The following is a 17,407-nucleotide window of genomic DNA, read 5'->3' as shown; positions in this document are numbered from 1 at the left end:
CAACCTGCAAGCCAAGTGTGACTCTGTCTTGTAGTTTTCTCAGCTACCCTGATCGGTTTTGCATAGTTGAATAACGTATGGGAGTGCAAGCAAATCATAGATGTTTAGTGTAAATTTGCTCATTTTAATCTCTCTAAATTGCTCAGAGAACTCTGGTTATAATGCAATCATTTATCATATAAATAAATGAAGGGAATGTCAGGCATTTTATTTATTTTATTATATTTACATATGAGTGAACCAAAGTTTGACATACTCTGTTTTCCATGTCTTGTGGCTGGGCATATACACCAAGCAAACTAACTAACATTTTACAACATCTCTGTGTGTGGTTATATATATCAAACCCAAATGTTCATTATGGTTTCTGCAGAGGGGTTCAGCTGAGAAGAAGCATCCTGCAATTAACCATTTCATCCTTAGCCTCAACGATGCCTACTCAGATTGCAAAGCTTGGAGGCTGAAGTGTTCTATGTGCACATGTGAGCATTCCAGAGAGCAGGAATCTAAACTCAGCAAGGATCAGTGAAGCATGTTTAGAGCTATACCATAAAGGAGATTTATTTACAGGAAATACATTATAAGGACAGGCAAAGCCTAGCACTAGCTAACTATATCCTACCAAGAGGAAACTCCAAAAATATGTGCTCTGTGTACGTGTACCTAGAAAGAAAGGCAGAAGGAAGTGGTCTTGATTAGCAATCTCTTAGCCAAAGAGCCATCACAATGATAGTCAAAGAGTAAATCCTTAACTTTCTGTCTACACCCTACTAACCTTATGGTCATTAGGTCATGAAGTACTGAATGGTCAGTGCCATTGGATTTGGACCTCCAGCAATAGAAACACATAACATGATTTTGACTTATTATTGAATTTTTAATTCAATAATTGAATTTACTGACTTTATACTCAACACACCTCTTCATTTAAACACTCAAAGAAATAGACAATAATTAAAAATAAAATGTAACTATAAAATCAATACAATTAAAATCGAAACAAAATTAAAAACAATATAATTAAAATCATTAAATATAATGGCTAAAAATCTAAAAGACTGAATTAATGCCTCTTCTGCAGCTGTAGCAGTTCTGAGCATTTCTCATGCAGCTAAATCCTCTGCTTGTAGGATCCTCCAGGGGAAGAAAGCAGACTCTCTTACAACAAATGTGGAAGAGAGCAGACAAGATAATGTCTGAGTGAATTCACCCTCATCCTTCAACAGCTCCATTTGCTTCTAGTTCACTTTAGTCACAGACGCTTCTCCCTGAGTGAACAATAAGATTTTTCAAGCTGTTTGGGAAAGGAAGAGAATCAAGAATCAATTCAGGAGAAAACAGCTACCATCAAATAGGAAGGGACTGAAAAACCTATTTTGCCTTTATGAATAAGATCTTTTAGCACAGCCTTGTCAACTTTAAACATAGCAGGAATATATCTGAATGGAACCTTCCCTGCTCTGTTGTAACTGTGACCCTCCAAGAAGTTTTATCCAGAGTTCTCTTCTGCTACTGCTTTTCTGCCTGACTCACCACACTTGGATTCACTTGGGTGGGGCCATTTGTAAGTTTGCAATGAATAGTAGTTGGCTATTGGATTCGGAACCTATGGCCCTCCACTAAACTACCATTTTAAGTATCTGGTTAAGGTGTTGGACTAGAATCTGGATTAGTCCACCTTCAGACATGGAAGCTTATTGGGTGACTTTGATTTAGTCATTTTTTGTCAACCAGCTGACCCACAGAGGGAAAACTGGATAAGTGCTATGTGAATCAACTTGCGCTCTTGGGAAAAACATGGGATAGCTCAGCATCATCTAGAACCACACTGGTTCCCCTCTTCTATGTTAATAGAATAATAAATCCTTGCTAAATTTGGTGTCTTGCAATATTGTTGCACCTTCTCCATAGCACTCTCAGTGGTCATCCCAGGTCTTACCATGAGCACAATAACTCTTACCTGCTAAATGTAAAACATTTTAAAAATTTGATAATAGCTAGATGAAACTAATAGCAAATATGCATTATAAAACTAGTTCAAAACCTTCAGGGCTTTTACAAGTCAAAGCATCACAATGAAGAATGGATAAACAGAACTATCTGTTGCCCCTTTCTATTTATCGTTGTTTACATACAACTGCAGTGCATGTAGAATAGGAATCCATTGACAAACACATATGGGAAGATTGTGTTCACAAACACATGTGAGTCAAAAAGTGGATCTGGGGCAAGTCTAGTCATTCATACTTCTATTGGACTTTTACAGTAGATTTGCCTGTATGGTAACAACACTTGCTAATCTTGACAGGCTGTGGAAATATGAGATAAGAACATCTCACCTGAAACCAAGATAAAATTGATTATTTCAGTTTTCCCTTCTGGTGATGAAACTTAAGCTATATCCATAACAATTAAAGAGAATATTAAAGTGTGTGAAGTTTCCAAGAACAGCCATAAATTGTTCAATACAAATGTCTAACAGAGGAATAAAAAAGGTTCAAAGCAACATGTATTTATTCCTTCTGATTTATTATAAAAAGCAGTATTTATTGTAAAACGTAGCTGGGTTGGCCATAAGAAAATATTGTAATCCAAAATCCCTAGGAGTAATATTTCTGAAATTATATATGACTCTAAGTTTATGTCATATCTGTATCATTCCATTTTGGGAAGAAGATTCACAACCCCACATGCACTGTTTGCAATGTAACATCACTCTGTACTGCTCTGGTCCAGATAACACCTAACATGCGTGACTAGAGGCTCTTCATACATGAAAGGAGACATGGTGGGAAGGATCATGTCCCCAGTGCTCACTTAGAAACATTCTTCCTGATGAAGTGTTTTTAAAAAAAAACTTGAATCCTTGCAATTATTATTAGTAAGTAAACTTACTATTTTTTTTTTTTTAAAAAGTATTTAAATTTATTATAGCCGCCCACTCCCATAGAATCATATAATTTTGGATGCCCTTACAGAGATATTCCCCTGTAGGATTTTGATTATTTATTGTAAGTCTCCCAGAGAGTAGGAGTAACAAAACCTGAAAAATTTCCATCTGCAAGCAGGAGTATTTCCTGGTCACACAGAAACTCTACTGAATATAGCCTTTTGGTCCACACCACACTTTAAGAGGAGTTCTTTCCTCTTAGTTTTTATTGACCCCAAATGGCCTGAGGTGGGCTGTACCTGAACAGAAGAAAGATAGACAGGAAGAAGGTTTTTAAATTATTTCCACTCCTGTCACTTTTCAGCTAAAAAATAGTTCTCCTGAAGCAATTCTTAAGCTGCAGAAGGAAAGATATTGGGGACAGGGGAGTGTTGAATATCTTTTTTCCTGGAAGTGATAAACCACCCTGGATGGATATTGACTATGAGCTAAAAAAAAGGGACAGGTTAAATAATCTGCCTCCAGTCCACATTGCTCTGCTTAGAGAAAACTCTATGTCTCATATTGAGAAAGAACTGTGTTTCATATAATTTAGGGGTAGACATCTCAGCTGCAGAAATCCAAATGACCAGAAGATGGCAACATCGGAAATACAAAAAACAAATCTTGTGGTCATCCAGATTTTTACATCCCAGGTATAGTACCCCATAAATAATCTGACATGGAAAAAGTAACTTTAAACTATCACCTGATACCCACTGACTTGGAAGTAAGTCCCATTGAACTTGATGGGATTTTTTTTTCAAAACAGTCACAAATAAAGCCAAGTATACACAGAAGGATCAACTTCTCAGTCTTTTAAAGAGGCCCATCTTCAACATTTTTGTTATTGGGTATAATTTTATTTACTTATTTCAAATTCTGCCATCTTACTGCCATCCAGTTAAATAACTAGAATCTCTGTGGCCCTCAGAGTGGGAGTTGATATGGATAAGCTGATGGATTTGATAAGCTTACCTCTAAAAGAAGATGGAAGAAGCCAAGGCCACATCGCAGTAGAAGAGGATGGAGAAAAAATAGTGACATTGAAAAAGACCGTTGTGTTCATAATCTTAATCATTCCAATTTTTGACATGAACAGCTTTCCCCAGCCAGTGGTCTTTCAGATATGACTTCCAGAATTTGTACCAACTTGGTTGTTTTAAATCCATTCTGTCATTCCCCAGCTGAAAAATATGTGACCTAGAATATTATTTATTGAACAAGAATAGAATAACTGTTCATTATTCACATTTTACATACATAGATATCCACCTACTATTCTTTGGGCGGACAAACATTGTTATGCAAAGCACAGAGAAGGAGCAACAATTAGTAAATAAAGGAAATTGAAGTCATGATATAAGAAAAAATAAAAGCTAAATCTAGTTTTATGAACACCATTCTCAGTACATCTCCATACCTTTCTATCCTTGCAAAATGTTCGTGATTCCACAATGTCCATACAGAACTTGTGCTTTCTCTTCCTGCAGTCTGTCTATTTTGACTGATTTCTTTTCTTTTCTTCCATGTCCATTTCTCCCAAGAACTATTCTTGATACTGCTTTTTAAAAATGGCATGTGTCGCATTCTGAACCTCTCACCATCACTATATACAGGTAGTCTTTGTTTAGTGACCACAATTGGGACCAGCAACTTGGTCATTAAGCAAAGTAGTCACTAAGTAAAACCATGATTGTGAGTATGATCTTACTTCTGCTTTCCTTTGCTTTACAGACATATGAAGGTCATAAATGCGAGGATTGGTTGCAAAGTTACTTTTTCATCACTGTTGTAACTGCAAATGATCATTGTATAAGGCAGTCGCTAAACAAGGACTACCTATTCTCTCAATCAAATAGTTTGTGCTTTTATATCTATATTTATCCTTTATCTCTGTATGTATGAATAAACCTATATTTAAACCATATATGCAAAATAAACATACCTTTTTCTAAGCAAATACTTATCAATTAGTCACCAATTTCATTTATTTTTCGAGTCCCTGAAATGGCTCAGTCACATTTTATGTACCTGTCAACTTGTTTCCACTCATCCATTTATGTGACCAAATAGAATAATGTTTTCCCCTGAATTGCATTAATTCAGAAAGTTGCACGGAATGCTAGATTTTTCTCATCTTTAGTTCTTCCATTATCACATTTACTAGAGTGTGACATGAAACTATCACCAATGTATTACTTCCTACTTTCATATGCACTCACAAAACTACATGACACTAGTTCATGTTTTCTGAATATATATTTAATCCTTTAATTCATAAATACACCTGCACCTTAACAAAAGGAGTAGGTGTAGACTAGAGTATTAGCCTTAGTTGACTACAGAATTCCCTGCTCATGGTAATGACAGTACCAATCAGTTTTGGCACATTTGGGCCAATTTGATGCAACCAATAAAAAGCCCGGTTTTATGTCAATATTTTCATACTATTCTGTGCAAGCTAGGATCTCTTTCATGGAGAGAAAAGACAGGTTTTTCCAGTTCCTCCTTCTTGGAGATAGAAGATCTGAATTCTTTTAAAAGCTGAGTAGAACTTGAGGAAGAAACTGAGAAAGAAATTCTGGATCAAGGCTGGGACAAGAAACGTTTACAATCTCTCCACACAGCCTTGGGGAAGGACTAGGTAAATAAGCACAGGAATTTTTGCTTCTGAAAATCATTATTTCAGTACAGGTACATAAAAGTCTAACTAAAAACTTGTATGAGATTTTTAATTTATTTTTATTTGTGGTGCTAATTCAGCTTTATTGTCTCTTGTTCTTCTTTCTCTGTATGGAATTCTGGGTAATCTCACTTCTTTAGTTCTTACCTCAGGCTGTAACCAAAAAGATTTTTCACTTTATTAACTTCTTGTGAGCTGAAATATAATTTGGAAGCAGTCATATGATTTGTACTTTATGGTCAGCCTGGAACATTCCCGTACTTTTGTAAATTTCTTTGAAAATCAAAAAGGTTTCATAGAGATATTACCAAGGACCTTTTCTGATCAGAATCCAGTGAGTTTGGTTTTTAGATGGAAACCCAGCTCTTTCAGATGGAGGTTAAATGAAATGCTGTTACAGAAAGAAGTAATAGTGAAGGAATGTAAAAAGAAATTAAAAGAGGGTTTTTTTGAAAATAATCTTAACAAAGGCACAGATGTAAGAATGGTTTGGAATGCAAACAAAGCTTTCATGAGAGGTTACTTTATACAACATAATAGTGAACTCAGAAAGAAGAGGCAAGAGAAAACACAAGCTATTTTGGATGAGGTAAAAAGAAAAGAAGAGGAATTAAAGAAGTTTCCAGAAAAGATTAATATTTCTCAACAAATTAAGCTTCTGCAGTAACAATTATCTATGTTAACACTAAGAGAAATGGAAATAAAAATGAATTATGTGAAACAAAAAAAAATTGAATTTGCAAATAAACTAGGGAAGTAGTTGTCATAGAAAAAGAAAATGATATTGAAATTACAAGAGGGAGATATTGTCATAACAGATAATGTGATTATGCAAAAAGTATTTCATCAATATTATTCTAATTTACTGTATATAAAGGATAAGAATTTCCCTGGAGAAAATAGATAAATATTTAAAGAAATAAAATTTACTGAAGATTACAGAGAAACAGAAACAGCTTATGAATGGACCCATAACAATAAGGGAAGCTTGCAAGGCTATAAAAAAGGCTAAAATAGGAAAGGTGCCTGAACCAGATGGGTTACCAGCTTCTTACTATAAATGCTTTGAGGATGAACTTTTACAATCTTTACAAAATATGATGAATTTTATTTTAGAAATGAGAAAGATGCCAGAAAGCTGGAAAGAAGCTAATACAGCATTAATATCTAAGGAGGGACAAGATCTGACTTTAACAAGAAACTATTGGATGATATCATTATTGACTGATGCCTATACTGTAAGTTGCTTACAATTATTTTGGCTGAGAGGTTGAAAATAATTTTGCAAGAATTTATTCATGATGATAAATGTGGGATTTTACCTAAAAGACAGTTAAGGGACAATGTAAGAAATGTGTTGGACATTTTGGAATACTTGGAGCAAAATAATGAAAAACAAGCTGCGTTGATTTTCTTAGATGCAGAGAAGGCCTGTTCAAAGTTTTGGAAGATATGAATTTTGGACAGAACTTTATAAAATGGATTTACACTTCACAGAAAGCACAAATAATTGTCAATGGAGATCTAATAAAACCCTGGGAGATACAAAAAGGAACAAGACAGGGATGCCCACTTTCTTCTCTCTTGTTAATTTTGGTTCTTGAAATACTGAATAGAGATATAAGACAACATGGGAGGACTGGGAGAGTAAAGTTTAAAAAAGAAACTTATAAGTTAAGGGCATTTGCTGATGACTTGGTGTTGATTCTAGTGGATCTTCTAAAGGAAATAGAGACATAAGTGAGAAAATTAAAAGAATTCACTACGTTAGCAGGTTTTAAGATTAATAATCAAGATGAAGAAGTTAACAAAAAATATTGAAATAGAGGATCAAACAGAACTGATGAAGAAGGTTTTAAGATTGAGAAAAAAGTAAAATATCTGGGTATCACCATGGCAAATATGAATTGTATGTTATTTCAAAATAATTAGGTTAAGACATGGAATGAAGTTAAGAAAGATATGTTAAGATGAGAGAAATTACAATTGTCATTGTTGGGGAGAATTTCCGTGATAAAAATGAATGTTTTGCTTAGAATGATGTTTTGTTTCAGACAATACCTGTTTTGACAACTGATGCACCATTTAAACAGTGCAAAAGGATATATCTAAGTGTGTATGATAAGGGAAAAAACAAGTTAATTATAGGGTGTTACAAGATGCAAAGGAAAAAGAATTGGATCTACCTGATTTGAAATTGTATTTTTCAGCTTGCTATTTGGTTTGGATGAAAGAGTGGGTGTTGCTGAGAAATAGAAGTCTTTTAGAGTTAGAAGAACATGACCTGAGATTTGAGTGGCATGGATATTTGTGGTACGATAAAGTTAAAGTTAATGTAGATTTTAAAAAACACTATGTTAGACGTTCCATATTGAGAATATGGAATAGATACAAATCCAGGTTGTGCCCAAAAACAGCTTTGTGGCTTTCAGCACAAGAAACATCTTATAAACGATTTATAAATGATAGCCAAATAGAAATGGTTAACATACCGTGAGATACTAGAATTCGGTCAAGGGGAATACAAAATAAAATTAACAGAACTGATGACAGAGGGACATAGATGTCAATGGTTTTCCTATTTACAGTTATCAGAAAGGTTCAAGGCAGACAAAAGAATTGATGATGTCGAATATTCTAAGACTGACTTTCAAATGGAGTTGTGTACAAATGATGAACATGTGATTGCTAAAATGTATAATTTTTTATTGAAATTTGAAACAGAGGAAGAAGTGAAAGAATGTATGATAAAGTGGGCTAAAATTTTTGGTTATAATACAGATGGAACAATGGGAACAATTATAAAATGATGTACCGTTGATATATGTCACCAGAGAAATTGTCTAGAATCTTTAAAGGCGCTTCAAATTTATGTTGGAAATGTGAACAACAAGAAGGAACATTTTATCATGTCTGTTGGACATGTAAAAAAGCTAGAAAATTCTGGATTCAAATACATACATTGATGCAAACGATTTTAAACATTAATATACAATTGAGACCAGAGGTTTTTCTTTTGGGATTGATGGACAAACAGTTGGAAAAAGTCATGGAACTTTGTTTCTGTACATGATAACTGCAGTGAGATTATTGTATGCACAAAGATAGAAAGGTTTGGCATTGTGGCAATACCTACCATGGAGGAATGGTTGGTGAAGATGACAGAACTTGCTGAGATGGCCAAGTTGACCAATTATCTGCATTTATTGCTGACTGGAAACCCCTTATGGACTTTTTGCATAAAACAGAAAAAAATGAATTATGATCTATGGTATTGATGATTAGATAGGATAGATTATGGAAAGAAAAGAGTCATGATGCAACTTTAGAGAAAGAGGTAAATCTATAATTGTACTTATAACTGCTATAAAGAAGATTGGAAGCCACTTCTTCATATCTTTTTTCTTTTTCTTTTTTTTAATTTTTCTTCTACCTTTTTTCTTTTTGCACTTTAGCTTTCTCTATTTTTTCTTTTTTCCTTTCTTCTTTATTTTAGTTTGTATTAATTTTTACTCTTGTCCAATAAAATTATATTAAAAAAAGGAAATCAAACAGGTTTCATGTATTTTACCTTTCTAAATAAGTTTTAGAATAAGGTTTGATTTTCTTTTCTCTTGTCCGGCTTATCTCCCAAGGAAGGACTAAAACCTCTAGTCACAGCCTCTAAGCTACATGGTTAGGAGGTTACATATACTGTAGCAGGGGTTCTCAAAGTACGGCCCATGGGCCGGATATGGCCCGCCAGGGTCATTTATCTGGCCCACCTGCCTGATTGGCCACCGCTGCTGTCTGTCAGAAGCGGGAGTGTCGGGGCTGTGTCGGGAACTGCAGGTGATGCACGAGGAGGGAGATCGCAGAGCCGGACTATTCTACATGACAGGTATGCCGGGTCCGGCGGCTTTCCTCCCCTCCTCATGTTTTTTTCAAACTATAGTCTGGTCCCCCAACATTCTGAGGGACCGTGAACTGGTCCCGTTTAAAAAGTTTGAGGACCCCTGCACTATAGCAATAACTTCATTTTCTCCCTGCATTTTTACTTTTGAGTACTATAAAGGCAGCAAAGCTTTTGAGAGCCTATTTCTCACATATACTAGGGTTAGAGGGTGGATGTCCTCCTGAAAGCTGCCAAGTCACTATCTTAAGACAGGAAATGGACCAGGGTGTGAAGACCAGGGGGCTTCTGGGAGAGGAGGTTTGAAACTTTCAGCTTTTTATCCTGCATGTTCAGTTGTTCTACTATGAATGCAATGAAACCATATCACTTCATTCAATGCTGATTTTTTTTTGTTATTGTTTTTACAGCCAGGAACAAAGGGAAGTTGTCTATGCCTCCATCAAGATAGCTTGGCTGAGAGACATGTTCTACCTCAAGCAGGAAAGTGTCTGAGACCAAACCATTATTTATGATGAAAGAGGAAAAGTACTCTGGCAGCAAGCAACTATGAAAAAAGGACTGCTGGAAGCTGTACTAAACTAAAAAGCATTCTGACATGATCCCTCCACAATTATTCTGCCAATAAAATAATGAGTTTATAAAAAAGTGGCCTATAATACACAAGTGAAATCATTTTTTTAAAAAAAATAACAATCTAGGAAGTAGAAGGACAATAAAGATAAATACTTCTGTTCAGAGGATTTGATTCAAGTAATTTCAAATGCAAAACTTCACAAAAATTCCCATTTCAAACATTTTCGAAGTGTTTTTATCACAGAATAACTGTTTTCAAAGTGCTTATGATAGCTCATTTTCCATTCCAATTAGCAGCTTTGCACTCAAAACAGGATGTTTTGTAAACTTTCCAACTTTTTGCACTCAAAATGATTCAAATCCAAATGTTTTGCACATATTGTTCTTCCAAGATGTCCTTGGAAGCATATTTATGCAGCATTTGAGTTATTTTTCAAGTTTACTCCTTAACTGTGAATCATATTCATTCATTGATTGTTCTGGAATATAATTTTTCCAGTCAGGATCCATAAACAATTTATTATATAAACTACATTAAATGTTTGAATTGGTTGCCATTATCTTCTAAACACTTCCTTACTCATTTGACATATGATCTTTGAACATTCCTAAATACAGTAACTTTTTCTCTGAAAAAAAAAATCATAAAACCTATTGTCATTGGCCAGTGGGGCTGAATTTTGGTACATTTTGCATATTCTCTCCCTTAGGTCCCTTCATTTTCTACAACAGAAAGAGATAACCTGATGCCTGGATCTGTATATATCCCCTTAAAGTCTTGAACAAGATCCTCTTAGACCTGCTAAAATTATTACTAAATTCTCATTTTTAATGTGACTGGAAGAGGAAGACTATTTTTTTTTTTACATTTAGGGAACAAAAAGAGCCAAGGAGTAAAAGAATATTGTGAAAATAGTTGGATGGACTGACACGAACACATAATGAAGGCAGTAGATCTTAATACCCAACAAAACCCAGAAACTACCAGCAGACCAGCAGTGAGCAGAGTTAATTCCTGTTGAGTTCAACAGGTGAGGAGGAAGAATGACAACTCTCTATTTCCCATTCTGGGGAAATGCCAAACTTTGGATAGGATGATAGTTGGGTTTGGGAAATCCCTCCCAACCATTTCTGCAATCAATATGAGTTTCATTCCCAAGTATTGCTTAATTAAACATGCCTTATCCTAGTTGGAAGAGGAATACAAAATCACATACTTTTTCTGTATTAGCCTGACTCTGTTTATTCCTTGGCCTATAGAAGTAGATTTGCTGAATTCACCCAAGCCTTTTCCTTCTTCTAATAAAAGAAAATAGCTATGCATTTTGCAGAATTGTATACAAATTAGCAAAGGACTTCCCTTTGTACATCCCTGGCACTTATTGAAGCACTTTATTTATTTGCAGTATTTATACTTCATTTATAACAGAAAATGATATTAAAAAAAACCAAGGAGCTAGAAATAAAATGGTTTAAAGTAGCACTGATAAGAATAACAGGATTAAAATATCCTGGGAAAAGAAAAACGAAAATGAGCATTGCCTGGCACCAAAAAGACAACACAGTAGGTACCTTCCACAAACAAGCTGAGGACAACGGCAGGGATTGCCTTCTCCTGCCATCTGTAAACTGATCAGGAATCCTTTGTGGATAAAGAGGAATGCTTGAAATGAGTAAATAAAGCAAAAGAGATTTTCTAGTGGGGTGTTGTGAATCTGCCAGCTGTGTAGACTGGCAGGGCTTTTGATCTTGTTTCAGTAGGAAAGTCCAGTTTATTTCCTTCACTTTCTCACCGTTCCAAAAGAAGCTGTGGCAAGAAATTTACTTGGTGATTGGGTATACTTTGTTCATTTAGATACACTGTTCTCCTAATAATAGGCTGGATGGAGGTGGTTAACAAATACAACCAGAGCCAAAAAGAGAAATCATATAGTCATAGAAGTGTGGAATTGGAAGGGGCCAAATCATCTAGCATAATCCTCTGCAATGTGCAGGAAAAGCAATTAAACCATCTTCCAGATGGCTGTCCAACCTTTTCTGTTTCTGTGGCAATGACCATATTCCATATGGCACTCTTTTACATACCTAAACACTGATACTGTATCTCCCCACAGTCATCTTTTCTCCAGATTAAGCATCCCCAGTTCCTTTAGATCAGTGTTTTTCAACCTTGGCAACTTGAAGATGCGTGGACTTCAGCTCCCAGAATTCTAGAAGCTGAAGTCCCTTCAAGCTGCCAAGGTTGAGAAACACTGCTTTAGACCGTCAGGCATGTCCTCAAGACCCTGTATCATCTTGTTACTTTCCTCTGAACCTGCTGTAACTTGTCAATATCCTTCTGGAAATGTGGTGCTCAGAATCACACACATTACTCCAGTAATCCATCTTAATGCAGCTGTCATACTTTAATAGCTCTTCAAAAGGAATATCATCCTGAACCTTCTCCAAAGCCTCCTGAAATTAACGTAGGTTCTTGTGATTCAGATGGCTCCTACCTTACTGCATTTTACAGGGCCCTGAAGACCTGGCTCTTCACACAGGCTTTTCGCTAGGATGGGTGTAGTCCCTTCTGGGGAGTGTGTGTGCATGTTTGTTGATGCTCCGTTTTGCCATCTTTGCTTCTTCTTTTCTTGCTGTATTGTTTTTATTGTTTTATAGTCTCATATTTTCTGATGAACTGCCCAGAAAATGTTCAACTGGGAATTGAACAGTATCCAAGTTGAATGAAATAAATAAATACATAAATAAATAAATAAGCACAACATTCCCTTTGTCCATTAAAGTAGTTACCTGATCAAAGAAAGAGAAGAGTTTTGTCTCACACAACCTATTTCTGACAAAGCCATGGTAATTCTTAGCAATAGCAGCATTGTCTTCAAGATGCTTACAAAATGATCTCCCTTTCCAGATATCAGTCTTAGGCTCACTAGTCAATAATTACTCTATCAAAGTAATTATTGATAGAGGTTCTGACAGCTCTTCAGCCAGTTTCTTCAGTACTCCTAGGATGTATTTCATCAGGGCCCATATTGCTGGCTTTAGTGTTTGTGGGCCAGATACCCAAAAAGGAATACAGAGCAGAAGATGCCAGGAATATTCAGATCAATAAAGATTTATTAATTAAGTGCAGATACTTACTGCATCAGAGACATTCTCCCTAATCAGCCGCAGTGAGCACAAGTAGTGACAAGGAAGGGATGCCATTGCATCCACTCATAAAAGGGGTTACTTTTAAGGGGAAAATCTTATAGCTTCTGACTCCTTCCCCCACTCCTTGGAATCCTCACCCCAGTCCAGAGAAGATTAACCAAAAGTTTATTTGGTGAGATTCTATAAGCAAAGAATAGGAAAAGAACAAGTAGACGTGTTTCTCAGCCTTGGCAGCTTTCAGATGTGTGGACTCCCATAATTCCCCAGCCAGACAGACAATGGAGAATCCACAAAAAAAGTTACACAGTAGCACATCCTGTTTGCCATGTTAAGCCTGTAGCGGTGAGGCATGAGCTGTGCTGGAGGTGAAGGCGGTTCGCAATGAACTTATTAAGGTCAGAGTGGGGAGCTTCTTAGTTTACAACTTGCACTTGGCAAGCACGTGGCACACCACTTTGGAAACCAAATAGGAAGAGCTAGCTTCTCTAAGCAACTTCTTTTCCTGGTGTTAATTTTAATGTGGGACAATTACAGGACTAGCCCCATTTGCATTAGCTAGAAGATCCTTTATCACAACCTTACTGACCTCCACCTTCCCCTTATGTGTTCATTCACATACTGTGCTATTCAAATGTCTATTTCTTTTGGATATAAAGGTAGAGGCAAAACAGGAGTTGAGTTTCTCTGCTTTCTGGTCATCTATTAATATTTCTCCATTTGGAGTGAGGAGGGAGCCCACAGCCTCTTTAAGTTTTCCTCTTGCTGTTGACCCCCAGTATATTCAACCTTCATAAAATAGCCTAAATTCATGACAAAACATTATGGAGTAACACCATTACAATAAATTCAAAAGCAGTTAAAAGAATGGAACAAAAGCAATTGAAAATTTTTTTAGAAAATACATTAAAAATATATGGTGTCAGCAGATTAGAACAGCAGCAAAATAGGCAGGAGTGCTATGGGGGTAAAACTAATGAATAAAAATATGTTTTGATTTTTTTCTTAAAACAGGCAGGTCCACAGCAAGTTGAGATTTTGTCAAAATGATGAAACAGGTATTATGACATCATTTATTTATTTAATCTACTTATAGGCTGCCTCAATCACAATAGCCACTCTAAGCCTCTTAGAACACATAAATAGTCAAGATTAAAACAACAGCAATGCAAGAAAAATCAAGCAAATAATCATAAGTTGGCTAAGAATCCTATCAAGCAAACAGCAAAACTAGTTACACACCATAAAACAGATCAACAAGTGGGATCAACAAGAGACTGATCCAGGGCCTGCTGGAAAAGCCATGACCCAAGCTCCACCTCTTTTGTACATGAGTGTGATGTCATGATGCAAGTACCAAAGGACTGAAGCTTATGCCATGATGTACAGTTCATCATTTGTCGCCCTTAGTTTTATTGTAAACCCTTTCTACAAAGCTTGTTCACTGTCTTGAAATGAATGGTTCTTTGTGGTCTCCAGGAAGTCAGCTCCCTTTTTTCCTAGATAGATAGATAGATAGATAGATAGATAGATAGATAGATAGATAGATAGATAGATAGATGATAGACAGACAACACAGTGTATGTTAATTAAATGGGTATCTCATAATAGCAGTGCATTAATTACTGCTCTGTCTCTCTCAGCAGTAATCAAATTCCTCTTGGTTTCCAAGTTTAGCCACATACTAATTGAGTTACTGCCTCCTGATAAACCAGAGGAGTAATTAATGTTATTGCTTTTAAACATTTAACAATCAGTTAGTGAACTAAATGGTGATACAAGGAGCACAGGAGAGTTTCCAGTTTTCAAAACAATCTGCTCCCAAGCATGCCTACAGTCTAATATTGTTCCTCAGTTATCTTGGACTGCCTGAATGTGCTGTAATTCTTGCAGAGTCCATTCTAAAAGTTTCAGGAAAGCAAGCAGCAGAATAATCTATTCCTCACTGTAGGGTCTTTGATCAGCAGAAAAGATGCAAAGGTCTACCTATTTGTTTGTACACTCAGTAATGAACAAACATATTATTTTGGGAAGAATATAGAAAGTAGCCTCCAAATGGGGGTTGCCCAGGTCTGGAGAACTAAAAGATACCCTTGGCCAGGAGAGCAAGGACTCTAGATGCCTACCTCCTCTGCCTCCCAGGAACCGTACTATGGCATAGGGCAAACCAAACTGGTTTCATGTATGATGCATTATTCAGAAAAGGAAAAGTTTTAAGGGGCTTCCTTCACCTTTCCCTTCACCTTTCCCTGCCAATGGATAATGTAAGAACTTTGCAGCTAGGAACTAGCACCTTAGGGGTCCTTCACAGTTCCAAAGCAACTCCAGATGTCTGCGATCCTGCAATATCACCTATTTAGGATGGGAACTGAAGCTATTTATTTTTGGCACAGCCTTAGTGTTTTTCAATTGCTTGTAAAGTCAGTATCTTCTTTTGCAACGCTCTGAAACGCAAACCTGGGTTATCTGGTGTTCCCATGGGCAGGAATGCTTGCTTCAGCCCTTTTTCTAGCTTCTCTGAACTCAGGGCAATCGTAACTCTCTCCTCCAGATACAGCTTCAGTTCAGAAGATATCTCTAGGGAACTTCCATTTCAGTGCACTCCCTGAAAACAAAACAAAACAAAACAAAACAAAACAGTGCCCTGGCATTCTTTAGCTGGGTAGTTGGCAGAAAAGAAGGGATAAACAGATAAAACTCTTATCAGTTTCGCTCTCCTCCTTTGCCTGGGCTTGTGTGTGCTGGGGAGAGTTGCAAACATCTGCAGAACAGCTTAGATCAATCATGCTGTTTTTCTTACTCCTGCCTCTGCAGCAAGAAACAACCATAGTTAGGGTTCCTGTAACGAGTTGAAGCATTTCTATATTGCAGAAAAACAGAGAAAATATATATGAAAAATAAAGACGCAGAATTGCACACACACACACACACACACACACACACACAAAGAAACAGAGACCAGCCTAATAAGCTTTTTGATTAAGAATCATCAGAAGGCAAAACTAAGGTCTTGAATTTGCCCATTTCCATTACTATTTAATCTATAGCTTCTGTATATTCATCTGTACAAACTAATTAACAATGCAACATTTCTGACTCTGACACTTTATGGTCCTAGCAGACTTGAAGCTAGAGATTTGTGACTTTTATTTTTCTCTACTGGTGATAGGCGCTTGTGACTCTAACTTGAATCCATAAACTGTAGGCCCCAGTTGTCCCAGAAAATGGCCTTAAGGTATGGAACGACAGAGATGAATATTTGGAAAAACTTCCTAACAGCAAGAACAACATGACAATGGAATGTTTCACCCAGCAAGGTATTGGGTGTCTCTTAATTGGATGTGTTCAAGCAAAGGCTAAAACCCCATCTGAATTCTTGGTCTGAGCAGGGCCTAAATAGCCATTTCCAACTCTGTGATTTTGATTACCTATTTTCTTCACCTTGCTTGAATCCTGAACACATCAACTTCCATTTCTAATAGGCCTACTCGACATAAAAGATAAGCAGAATATATTTACCACAAACTGGTCTTCTCTTTAGCATTCCTGATACCCTGTTTTTCCCTGTTATCAGGCAAAAGCCCACTGCATCCCATGGGAGTTTTCATTGCTTTTGAAGTACAGCAGGTCCATCAAAAACCATGTAATAGAACAGAGATTCTTTCATCTTTAGATCTCCAGCATATGCAAGCTGTAATAGCCTGGGCTGCAGGTCTTCTGTAACAATGTTGGACAAACATCCATATTTCAACCTTACATGATTGTCTTAACTGGAAAATCTATCTATTTTCTATAGAGGGATATAAAGAGAAAATTAACTTTCCAGATTCTCTGCTGCTGGTTTTTCAAGCTGCAGAGTGAACATTGCAACAACGGTGCAAAACAGCTTGTTCTAATAATTCTAAAAGAAAAAGATGGCCTTGCTGTGGGACACACTTTTTCCAGCATTCTCTTCTGGAACCTGAACAGGTTCTGACTGGTTAAGGTGGCTCCATCCTCCCTCTTTGGCTGCAGAAAGCCCCACCTGTTCTCCCTTGACACAAAGTCTTTCTTTTGTCATGAAACTCACCTGAAGTCTCCCCCAGCATTTTCTAGAGAGGATAATAGGAAGGATGTCATCAGTTTTGGAGTGTTTTAAAAGCTCAATATAAATGTGTTATTTGTTGTCAGAAGAACA

At 36.5% G+C, this 17,407-nt stretch overlaps 1 long non-coding RNA gene across 1 annotated transcript in view; it reads right to left on the bottom strand.

Annotated features, from left to right (window-relative positions):
- Positions 1 to 207: 207 nt before the first annotated feature.
- Positions 208 to 17,407, bottom strand: part of LOC148216662 (uncharacterized) — a 41,906-nt gene continuing 24,706 nt past the window's right edge. Inside the window, exons 2-4 of the long non-coding RNA XR_015795057.1 lie at positions 15,688 to 15,835; positions 3,908 to 4,116; positions 208 to 1,294 (exon numbers count right to left, since the gene is read on the bottom strand). This is a non-coding gene — a long non-coding RNA (uncharacterized LOC148216662). The remainder of the gene's footprint in view (positions 1,295 to 3,907; positions 4,117 to 15,687; positions 15,836 to 17,407) is intronic.

This window comes from Python bivittatus, unplaced genomic scaffold (assembly GCF_059951505.1).
Source record: "Python bivittatus isolate LINGU-HERP-01145 unplaced genomic scaffold, Pbiv_v1 ctg000080_np1212, whole genome shotgun sequence".
NCBI classification, from domain to species: domain Eukaryota; kingdom Metazoa; phylum Chordata; class Lepidosauria; order Squamata; family Pythonidae; genus Python; species Python bivittatus.
This window is presented reverse-complemented; position numbering and strand designations above follow the sequence as displayed.